The following is a 12,803-nucleotide window of genomic DNA, read 5'->3' as shown; positions in this document are numbered from 1 at the left end:
AAGCCTATGGGCTCGATACCGGAACGATGGCTAATTTTTTGGTCTCACAGCTGCAGCAAAAAATTGAGATGATTGGGAAACTCCGTGAGGAGGTTGATGAGATAAAAACGGAGTCTTTGAAGTGGAAAGAAGGTATAGATCACTTTGTTGCAGAGAAAGAAGCAGCTCGAGCCCAATTATCATCGTCCGAAAACCAACTTCACAGTATGAAGGAGAAAAGCTCGGTTCAAGCAAGAAGAATAGAGGAGCTCGAGGCTCAGTTGGCCTCTGAACTTGACAAGGCCGAATCTAACGCCGAAAAGGCAAAGGCTGATGCGGATGCGATCTTTGTCGTCTATCAGGCTGACGCTTAAGCTGTCCAGGTCCAAGCAAGAGAGGCAGTCGAGATCGCCGATACTCGAGCACATTGGGTCGCTGAACTTTCTAAGTGCTGATCTCGGAGGGAGACCCTCGAGGAGATCTTGAGGTTTCGATCTTGCTGAAGAGATAAAAAGAGCTAAAGAACTCGAAACCGATGCTGAAGCCTTGGTTTCTGATGATGACGATGATGATAATGATTATGATGATGGGAGTAAGAGCGGGTCCGAGAACGGGGGGGGAGCCCGATAGAGAAGAGACCCTTCCTGGGGATAACCAACAAGCTTAGTCCTTAGTTTCTATGTTGTAATCAATCATGTAAACAATCTTGTATATATAAAAATATCATTTTCTTTTGCCGACTTGCTTCTGTTTTGTTTCCTGTCTTATGAAGATTTTATTCATGCCTTATGAATATTTTCACAAGGATTTAGGCAATTTTGATCGAATTTGGACTTCGTAGTCTTTATAACTGAGTGAGCGTTTACTCAAACTTGAAATAAGGTAGCTCATGGGCTTAGTAGTCGAGTTGAGTGATTGTTTGAATTTGAAGTGATGTAGCCCTTAGGCTTATTAGTTGAGTGAGTGATTCGAACTCGAAGTAATATGACCTGTAGGCGTAATGATCGAGTGAGTGCTTGCTTGAAATCGAAATAAAAATAGCCCGTAGGCTTAGTAGTCGAGTGAATGATTCGAACTCGAAGTAATGTATCATGTAGGCGTAATGGTCGAGTGAGTGCTTGCTCGAACTCAAAATAAAAGTAGCTTGTAGGCTTAGTAGTCGAGTGAATGATTCGAACTCGAAGTAATGTAGCTCGTAGGCATAATGGTCGAGTGAGTGCTTGCTCGAACTCTAAATAAAAGTAGCCCGTAGGCTTAGTAGTCAAGTGAATGATTCGAACTCGAAGTAATGTAGCCCGTAGGTGTAATGGTCGAGTGAGTGCTTGCTCGAACTCGAAATAAACGTAGCCTGTAGACTTAGTAGTCGAGTGAATGATTCAAACTCGAAGTAATGTAGCCCGTAGGCGTAATGGTCGAGTGAGTACTTGCTCGAACTCGAAAGTGGCCCGTAGGCTTAGTAGTCGAGTGAATGATTCGAACTCAAAATAATGTGGCCCGTAGGCGTAATAGTCGAGTGAGCGCTTGCTCGAACTCAATCTTGTTTGCATAATAAATCTCGAAATAGAGGAATTTTTCTTGGATATAAGATATCGGTAAAGAAGAGAACTTTCTTTGCAAGTCATTATACATGTGTTCATGTTTTGCGTCAGGGCTCGGGCCAACTACATGATCATGGTTCGTTTTGACCATTTGGCTCTTACAACTTTTCCTATTGGAACCCTGTTGTTACGAAATAACTTTCTTGCATCAGAACTTGATATATTTGAGGGCTAATGACCCTCCAGTATTCTAGGTTGATTGTAAAGAGGCCTCGGATACTGTTTAATTATTTCTAAGTTTAGCACGATCACTGGTTGCCTCATTAAAAACCTTGCCGAAAAACCTATTTGGGATAAAAACCGATCTAAGGGAAAAAGAGTGCAACGCGTGCTTTCAGACATAGGGCTTCGTATTGAAGGATCCATCCTAGCTCCTGATCGGACTCCTGCATGGGTTAGTTTCGAAATGCAAACGAATATGAGAGGGTCGTACCTTAGCAGTAGTATCATTTTAGGTGCGACACATTCCAATTGCTTAATAGGTGTTTGCCGTTTATAATACCGAGCTTGTATGATCCTTTTGAGACGTTTTCGAGAACCTGATACGGTCCTTCCCAGTTGGGTCCTAGTTTTCCTTCGATTGGATTTCAGGTACTAAGGGTGACTTTCCTTAGCACTAAGTCCCCGAGTTTAAAATGGCGAAGCTTGGTTCTTCGATTATAGTATCTTTCGATTCGCTGCTTTTGGACGGCCAATTGAACGAGAGCAGCTTCTCGTTTTTCATCCGATAATTCGAGGCTAATGTTCATAGCCTCATTATTTGACTCTTCTGTTGTATACCGAAACCTGGCACTGGGTTCCCTGACTTCAACTGGAATCAAGGCTTCGGAGCCATATACTAAGGAGAAAGGGGTCTCCCCCGTACTAGATTTTGATGTTGTTCGATATGCCCAAAGAACTTCGGGTAGGATTTCTCTCCATTTTCCCCTAGCGTCGTTCAACCTCTTTTTTAGGTTTTGAATGATAGTTTTGTTTGTTGATTCAGCTTGTCCGTTCCCACTGGGGTGGCACGGTGTTGATAATATCCTCTTTATTTTGTGGTCTTCGAGGAATTTCGTCAATTTGCTGTCGATAAACTGTTTCCCATTGTCACACACTATTTTGGCGGGTATTCCTAATCGACATACGATATGATCCCAGATAAAGTCTATAACCTTTTTCTCTCTTACTTTCACGAAAGCATGTGCTTCAACCCATTTAGAGAAATAGTCAGTCATAAATAAAATGAATTTAGCTTTACCTGGGGCTGATGGCAGAGGGCCGACGATATCCATTCCCATTTCATGAATGGCCATGGGGATAGGACTGAGTGAAGTTGCTCTCCGGGATGATGGATCATTGGTGCAAACCTTTGACATTTGTCACATTTTCGAACAAACTCCTTTGCATCTTTGCCCATATTGATCCAATAATACCCTGCCCCTGATTATTTTTTGGACTAACGAATCGGTACCGGAGTAATTTCCACAAGTGCCCTCGTGCACCTCACGTAGGATGTAATCGGTGTCTCATGGACCTAAGCATACTGCCAATGGTCCATCGAATGTCCTTCGATATAGCGTTCCATCTGCAGTTAATGTGAATCGAGCAGTTTTGGTTCGTAGGGCCCTTGAATTTTTAGGGTCCAATGGGAGCTTTCCATTCTTTAAGTATTCAATATATTTATTCCTCCAATCCCAGGTTAAACTCGTAGAATTTATCTCGGCATGACCTTCTTCGATCACGAATCTCGAGAGTTGAACGACAATCGCCGAGCTTATCTCGCCTTCCTTGACCAATGATCCCAAATTTGCAAGTGCATCTGCCTCACTGTTTTGCTCTCGTGGAACATGTTGTAAAGTTCATTCTTTGAAATGGTGCAAAGTGACCTGCAGTTTGTCCAAATACCGTTGCATTATATCTTCTCGAACTTCGAAGGTTCTGTTTACTTGATTTACCAACAGCAAAGAGTCACACTTGGCTTCGATGACTTCTGCTCCCAAGCTTTTAGCTAGCTCGAGACCTGCAATCATGGCCTTATACTCGGCCTCGTTGTTAGTAAACCTAGTAGTTTTGATAGATTGCCTAATAGTGTTACCCGTGGGTGGCTTTAAATCGATGCCTAGCCCAGACCCCTTCATGTTCGAAGCCCCGTCCGTAAAAAGGTTCCATACCTCCGATGACGCACCTGATTTTAATAAGAGTTCTTTTTTGACTTCGGGTACGAGGATCGGCGTGAAATCGGCCACGAAGTCCGCTAATATTTGAGACTTGATGGTCATACGGGGTTGATATTCGATATCGTACCCACTGAGTTCGACGGCCCATTTGGCCAATCGGCCTGATAGTTCGGGCTTGTGCAAAATATTACGAAGCGGGTAAGTGGTTAGTACGCATATGGTGTGATATTGAAAGTACGGTCTTAACTTTCTAGAGGTGCTTATCAGTATAAGCGCCAATTTTTCTAGGTGCGGATATCTAGTTTCTGCTTCTCCTAAGGTTCGACTTATATAATAAACGAAAAATTGCGTACCTTGCTCTTCTCGAATTAGGACATCGCTTACCGCGATTTCCGAAACTACCAAGTATAAGTAAAGTGTTTCGTCTATTTTTGGAGGTATGAAGCAGTAGTGTGCTCGATAGATATTGTTTTAATTCCTCTAATGCTTGTTGGCATTCCATGTTCCAAGCGAAATCGTTCTTCTTTTTGAGTAGAGAGAAAAATTTGTGACTTCGATCTGACGACCTCGAAATGAATCGGCCTAAGGCTGCAATCCGTCCCGTTAGCCTCTATACAGCTTTCACGTTGTCCACGATGGTGATGTCTTCGATGGAATTGATTTTATCAGGGTTAATCTCGATCCCCCGATTTGACACCATGAAGCTGAGGAACTTGCCCGAATCGACTCCGAAAGCACATTTCTCGGGGTTGAGCTTCATGTTGTATTTTCTTAAAATCTCTAACGTTTCCTGCAAATGGGTCAAATGGTCCTCTGCGCGCAGGGACGTAACTAGCATGTCATCAATATAAACTTCCATTGATTTACCTATTTGTTCCTCGAATATTTTATTTACTAGGCGTTGGTAAGTAGCTCTTGCATTTTTTAGCCCGAAGGGCATCACATTATAACAATATATTCCATACTTGGTGACAAATGAAGTCTTTTCCTGGTCTTCCGGGTTCATTTGGATTTGATTATACCCGGAATAGGCATCGAGAAAGGTAAGGATCTCGTGGCCGGCCATGGCATCGATCATGCGATCGATGTTGGGCAGCATAAAAGAATCTTTGGGGCATGCTTTGTTCAAATCCTTATAATCTACACACATTCTAAGTTTGTTCCCTTTTTTAGGCACTGCAACTACATTGGCTAACCATTCAGGATATCTTACCTCCCGAATAGACCCTATTTTGAGAAGTATGGTTACCTCGTCCTTTATGAATATGTGCTTTAACTCGGACTGAGGTCTTCTCTTTTGCTTCACCGGTCCGAACCTAGGGTCCAAGCTTAGCCGATGCGTCGTTATATCCGGTGGGATCCCTGTTATATCTAAAGAGGACCAAGCAAAATAATCTATGTTATCGATAAGAAATTGAATAAGTTTTTTCTTGAGTTCGGGGGTCAACCCCGTTCCCAGGTATACCTTACATTCGGGCTAGTGCTCGATTAGTGTGACTTGCTCCAATTCCTCAATTGTTGATTAGCGTCGGAATCATCGGGAACAATGAAGGATCGAGGGATCCTTTGATCATCATCTTCATCGATCTTCTGATTTTCTGGTTGGGTTAAAGCTGATGTCTGTGATTGCTATTTGGCATCTCGTTCCCCTTTTGAGCCCGATCCTTTTATTGGCGAAGGTGAGGATATTGGATTTGATTCCTTGATGGCAAACATTTCTCTTGCGGCCGATTATTCTCCGTACACTGTTTTGACTACCCTCGATGTTGGGAATTTAAGAACCTGGTGTAGGGTCGAGGGTACAACTCTCATAGCGTGGATCCATGGCCTTCCAAAAAGGGCGGTGTACCTCATGTCGCCTTCGATTACGTGGAACTTCGTTTCCTGGATGGTCCCGGCCACATCTATTGGCAGAATTATCTCGCCTTTGGTGGTTTCACATTCCATATTGAATCCGTTTAGGATCAGGGTCATGGGTACGATCTGGTCCTGTAGCCCGAGTTGTTGTACGACCTTCAATCTAATAATGTTGGCCGAGCTCCCTGGATCAATTAACACAGGCTTAACTTTAGTTTTATTCATAAGTACGGATATTACCAGTGCATCATTATGAGGTTGTATGACTCATTCTGCATCTTCATCATTGAAAGACAAAGTTCCTATGGGTGCGTAATCCTGAGTTCGAGATCGCTTTTCTCTCACAATCGATGTCTTAGTGCGTTTAAGCACCGGCCTTTGAGGGGTATCGACATCGCCGATGATCATGTGAATGACGTGATGTGGTTCTTCTTGTTCGTTCTTGTTACATCCCGTACCTTAGCATTAGGATGTGCCGTGGTAAATCCACATGAGTCCGAAAGGATTATGTCTATTAGGAGGTTATAGTTTAAGATATTATTATTATGAGACCCTGTAAGTTTACAACCTTGATATCGTTAGATATTATGTTAGTGTGGTATTTTCTTTTAAGTGGAGTATTTTAGTAAAAGTTTTATAAGTATAATTTTGGATAGGTACCATTATTACTACTTTCGGATATGGTAAATTATACACATAATATGATAAAGTTTATAAATAAGATTTTCTTTATTGTAAAAAAAATAGAAATTATTTTCTCACAAGAAAAGAAGGTTATCTTTTTACCATTTTAAGAATTAAGCGTACGAAAATTCTTCTCTTTGTATGAGATTAGGAAAATTAGAATTTGAGAAAAAATATATATTTTTACACGGATATTTTAATGAAATAATAGTGTATATATTTATTTTATATGGTACCACATGACCATGATAGTATGATACATAAAGTGTGTTAAAAGTGGATAGTATTTTAAGTAATTTGAGATAATTCTTAATTATGCGGGTAAATTGGTAATTATCAAAAATGGTTGGGATAAGTACATCACGTGGCAATGATATGTGATATATTAAAGTGACTATTGAATCACTTTGATAAGGTGGCATCTCTTAACTATAATACAATCACACACACACACACCCCCCCCCCTCCCCCCAATTCATTAAGGATGTCTAAGATATTAAAAATCTTGAACCTTCTCAAGTTTGAAAAGCAATTTTGCCAAACAATGAAATATAGAGAGAGCTAATTAGCTGATCCTCTCTTCAGTCGTTCTTAGTTTGAATCGCAATATCAAAATTTAAACTCTTAGACTTTATCTTTACTCTTTCTTTCTAAGTGTATTTACTTCTTTTTCTTGCCTTTAATATGTGAAGTATAAATTTGACCAAAATAAAAGGTAAGTGTAGTATAAAGATAGTAGAGGTTGAGTTGGATCTATAGTTTTATTGGGATTGTTGAGTGTTGAGAGATTTGAATACAAGAACGAGAGCAATTCTCATACCTTTGAGACAGTTTGTTCTTCGATGATGATATGTTGTTTCTTTTTCCAATTTCTCATTGCCAAAAGATGAGTTACGTGACCTTATGATAATTCCCTAGTCGACAACACTACCTTCTATCTCACTGGTTCATGCGGCTCAGGTCTCAATTGCTTAAGGGGTCCAGGTATATTAAGGCTAATCTTTCTTTATTTTGGCATGATCCAAGTAATGATACATAAACGTAATGTTATTCCATAAACGTCTTTACTCTTAGTAGTTAAGGATGTCTACGTTATTCATTCCTATGTAAAATGATATTCAAAGCATGTCTAAGTATGTTCCTAAGTTTCTATTGAGGTATTTGATAAAGATGTTAATGTTCATAATATAGTAATACATGCATCTTCATGCATATTCATTTACCACCATGCTACGGCCAGTTGGGCAGCCATGCATATTCATTTACCACCGAGCTACGGCCGGTCGGACAATCATGTATTTATTACCGGGCTACGGCCGGTCGGACAGTTACCACCGGTTAGGCAATTATGTATCATTATTTACCACCGGTTGGGCAGTTATGCATTACCAGCAAGCTACGGCCGGTCGGACAGTTATCACTGATCGGTTGGGCAGTCATGCATCATACGATATGGATAATACAAACAGTCTCAAAGAGAAGCATTATATATAAGTATGATAAGTAGGTATATATATGGTGGCACTTCAGAGATTCATGTTGATTCTTATATGTCTTTAAAGTAATGTGGACTTATTGTTATGTTTCAGTTCTACCTTACATACTCAGTACATTATTCGTACTGACATTCTTTTGTTGGGGACGCTGCATTCATGCATGCAGGTATAGATAATCAGTTTGATGAGCCCTCATAGTAGATAAGATTGGCAGTCAGCAAAGGATCGGTAAGACTTCACCTCATTTGGAGTGCAGCCGAGTCTATGAGTCATCGTGTCAGAGTTTTGCTAAAGACTTATGAGTGGACCGGTACCCTGTCCCATTTGATGTCGCATAATCTTAGAGGCTTTGTAGACAGAGGTTCATTTTGTACAGTATGTCAGAGGCCTTGATGGCCCATATGTATTCATGTTTTAAGAACGATGGTTCATTGAAACCGCGTTTTCCCACTTATAGTTATACATTACGAGTTGTGGCCATGTTGGCCCATGATAGTTAGAAAAAAATGAGTTAATCAATGGTTCGCTCGGGCCAGCACGACACTGGGTGCCAACCATGCCTCCCCATGTTTGGGGCGTGACAAAGTGATATCAGAGCGGGTCGTGTCCTAGGGATTCTACAAAGTCGTGCCTAGTAGAGTCTCACTTATGGGTGTGTTGCACACCTCATTTATAATTGAGAGGCTATATGGCATTTAGGAAATGTTACCCTTCTTCAGTTTCGAGATCGTGCCATAGAGCCGAGTCATAAGAAGTCAGTATGAAACCTACGCCAGGTTTTGTATGCACCAGAGGTGCATGTATTACAGTAGAGCCTTAAGGCGTTTCCACTTACATGAAAGGGAAGTTATGAAAGAAACGGAAGATACGATGCAAGATTGAAAGATTGAAAGGTAAGTAAGGTAAAGGTGAAGAAGATACGAGATACTCAAGTACAAAAGGTTGTGAATAGTCCAGAGATCAGATAGAGGTTGGGTTTTAGTTTAGTATACAAGAGAGACCCTAGCGAAAGTTTTGAAAATCTCTAAGAGTTAATATTCGAGGACGAATGTTTCTAAAGAGGGGAAGTATGTTACATCCCATACCTTAGCATTAGGATGTGTCGTGGTAAATCCACATGAGTTCGAAGGGATTATGTCTATTAGGAGGTTATAGAGAGTTTAAGACATTATTATTATGAGACCCTGTAAGTTTATAACCTTGATATCGTTAGATATTATGTTAGTGTGGTATTTTCTTTTAAGTGGAGTATTTTAGTAAAAGTTTTATAAGTATAATTTTGGATAGTTACCATTATTACTACTTTCGGATATGGTAAATTATACACATAATATGAGAAAGTTTATAAATAAGATTTTCTTTATTGTAAAAAAAAAATAAAAATTATTTTCTCACAAGAAAAGAAGGTTTTCTTTTTACCATTTTAAGAATTAAGCGTACGAAAATTTCTCTTTGTATGAGATTAGGAAAATTAGAAGTTGAGCATATATATATATATATATATTTTTACATGGATGTTTTAATGAAATAATAGTGTATGTATTTATTTTATATGGTACCACATGACCATGATAGTAGGGTACATAAAGTGTGTTAAAAGTGGATAGTATTTTAAGTAATTTGAGATAATTCTTAATTATGCGGATAAATTGATAATTATCAAAAATGGTTGGGATAAGAACATCACGTGGCAGTGATATGTGATATATTAAAGTGACTATTGAATCACTTTGATAAGGTGGCATCTCTTAACTATAATACAATCCCTCCCCCCTCCCCCCCCGCAATTCATTAAGAATGTCTAAGATATTAAAAATCTTGAACCTTCTCAAGTTTGAATAGCAATTTTCCCAAACAATGAAATATGGAGAGAGCTAATTAGCTGATCCTCTCTTCAGTCGTTCTTAGTTTGAATCACAATATCAAAATTTAAACTCTTAGACTTTATCATTACTCTTTCTTTCTAAGTGTATTTACTTCTTTTTCTTGCCTTTAATATGTAAAGTATAAATTTGACCAAAATAAAAGGTAAGTATAGTATAAAGATAGTAGAGGTTGAGTTGGATATGTAGTTTTATTGGGATTGTTGAGTGTTGAGAGATTTGAATACAGGAACAAGAGCCATTCTCATACCTTTGAGACAGTTTGTTCTTCGATGATGATATGTTGTTTCTTTTTTCAATTTCTCATTGCCAAAAGATGAGTTACGTGACCTCTGATAATTCCCTAGTCGACAACACTACTTTCTATCTCACTGGTTCATGCGGCTCAGGTCTCAATTACTTAAGGGGTTCAGGTATGTTAAGGCTAATCCTTCTTTCTTTTGGCATGATCCAAGTAACGATACGTAAACGTAATGTTATTCCATAAACGGCTCTACTCTTAGTAGTTAAGGATGTCTGCATTATTCATTCCTATGTAAAATGATATTCAAAGCATGTCTAAGTATGTTCCTAAGTTTCTATTGAGGTATTTGATAAAGATGTTAATGTTCATAATATCATAATACATGCATCTTCATGCATATTCATTTACCACCGTGCTACGGCCGGTTGGAAAGACATGCATATTCATTTACCACTAGGCTACGGCCGGTCGGGCAGTCATGCATTTACCACTGGGCTACGGTCGGTCGGGCAATTACTACCGGTTAGGCAGTTATGTATCATTATTTACCACCGGTTGGGCAGTTATACATTTACCACCGAGTTACGACCGGTCGGGCAGTTACCACTGATCGGTTGGGCAGTCATGCATCATACGATATGGATAATACAAACAGTCTCAAAGAGAAGCATTATATATAAGTATGATAAGTAGGTATATATATGGTGGCACTTCAGAGATTCATGTTGATTCTTATATGTCTTTAAAGTAATGTGAACTTATTGTTATGTTTCAGTTCTGCCTTACATACTTAGTACATTATTCGTACTGACGTCCTTTTGTTGGGGACGCTGCATTCATGCCTGCAGGTATAGATAATCAATTTGACGAGCCCTCAGAGTAGACGAGGTTGGCAGTCAGCAAAGGATCGGTAAGACTCCACCTCATTCGGAGTGCAGCCGAGTCTATGAGTCATCGTTTCAGAGTTTTGTTAAAGACTTATGGGTAGGACGGTACCATGTCCCATTTGATGTCAAATAATCTTAGAGGCTTTTTAGACAGAGCTTCATTTTTATTTACAGTATGCCAGAGGCCTTGATGGCCCATATGTATTCATGTTTTAAAAACGATGGTTCATTGATACAATGCTTGCCCACTTATAGTTGTACATTACAAGTTGTGGCCATGTTGGCCTATGATAGTTTGAAAAAAATGAGTTATAGAGTGGTTCGCTCGGGCTAGTATGGCACCGGGTGCCAGCCACGCCTCCCCAGGTTTGGGGCGTGACAGTTCTACTTGCCAAAATCCCTCTTTTTGAAATGGTTCTTCGCCTTGTCGCTTAAAAATTCTCGAAGGTGCCTTTTATTGAATAACCGGGCTACCTCCTCTCTTAGTTGCCTGCAATCTTCCGTTCTGTGGCCACGGGTGCCATGATATTTGGACATTTGATTGGGATTTCTCTGGGCAGGATCGGTCTGCATGGGTCGAGGTCATTTAGTGTCTTTGATGCGTCCGATAGCCGACACGATGGCGGATGCATCAATGCTGAAGTTATACTCCGATAACCGAGGCGCTTCCTTAGATCCGGTAGGCCTGTCGAACCCACTTCTGTTCATCGGTCCCCGAGACCCTTGACCTCGATCACTTCTTTTGTTGATTTGTCCGGGGTTACATCTCGATTCATTGATTCTATGGTTTCTGTTATACGGTCGATATCGATCCCTGATCGGACCTTGTTCTTGATTGATATCCCTTCGAGCAGCGGGTTCAGCCCCCAACTGATCATCTTCGACTCTAATTTTTGATTGGTACCGATTGTGCACGTCGGCCCAAGTGATAGCTGGGTACTCGATCAGGTTATGCTTCAGTCGCCTTGATGCCGTCGAACTTCATTCGTTCAAACCTTGAGTGAAAGCTTGAACAACTCAATCGTCTATGACTGGTGGCAGATCCATTCGTTCCATTTGAAAACGAGATATGAACTCCCTTAGCATCTCGTTATCCTTTTTTCTTACCTTGAAAAGGTCTAATTTCCTCGTTGCGACCTTTATGGCCCTGGCGTGTGCCTTTACGAAAGAATCTGCTAACATGGCAAATGAATCGATCGAATTCGGTGGTAGGTTGTGATACCAAATTATTGCTCCCTTCGAGAGGGTCTCTCTAAACGTTTTCAACAACACAGATTCGATTTCATCGTCCTCCAAATCATTACCCTTGATGGCGCACGTGTAAGAGGTGATGTGGTCGTTGGGATCAGTCGTTCCGTTATATTTGGGAATTTTGGGCATACAGAATTTTTTGGGGATTGGTTTTGGGGCCGTGCTCGAGGGGAGAGGCTTTTGCACGAATATTTTGGAATCCAACCCTTTTATTATTGGTGGAGCCCCCGGGATCTGGTCGACCTTGAAATTATATGTTTTTACTTTTTTATCTTTGGCTTCGACTCACTTTGTGAGCTCCTCGACTATTTTAGCGATTTTGGGAGTAGTCCCTGATTCTTGCTCATTTGACCTCACTATGGATGGCTCCGTTCCGTGGGCAATTTCTCGGGGTGGACTGGGCTCCGGCCTGCTTGGTGGCTGGGTTTGGCTCTGTAATTGAGCTATCGCTACCTGTTGGGCTTGTAACATTTCAAAAAGCATATGCAAGCTGACGCCGTTTTCCTCAATGTTATGGGTGTTTCGAGCTGCAGACCGAGTGCCACCATGAATGCTATTTTCAGGTTCAGAATGTATGTTCGCCTCAATGGCCACATGCGAATTGATATCTATCGGCACTCCGATCCGAGCTCCAACGGTGTTGACAAGTGGTCTTTCGGTACTGGGTGTCAAGTTGTTGTTCTCATCTTGAAGACCAGCTTTGTTGTCGATAGATAATGCCATTTGATTGGTAGTTAGTCGTAGCTAATCAGAAATTCGAGATAC

Source organism: Nicotiana tabacum, chromosome 17 (assembly GCF_000715075.1).
Source record: "Nicotiana tabacum cultivar K326 chromosome 17, ASM71507v2, whole genome shotgun sequence".
Taxonomy (NCBI): Eukaryota; Viridiplantae; Streptophyta; class Magnoliopsida; order Solanales; family Solanaceae; genus Nicotiana; species Nicotiana tabacum.
This window is presented reverse-complemented; position numbering follows the sequence as displayed.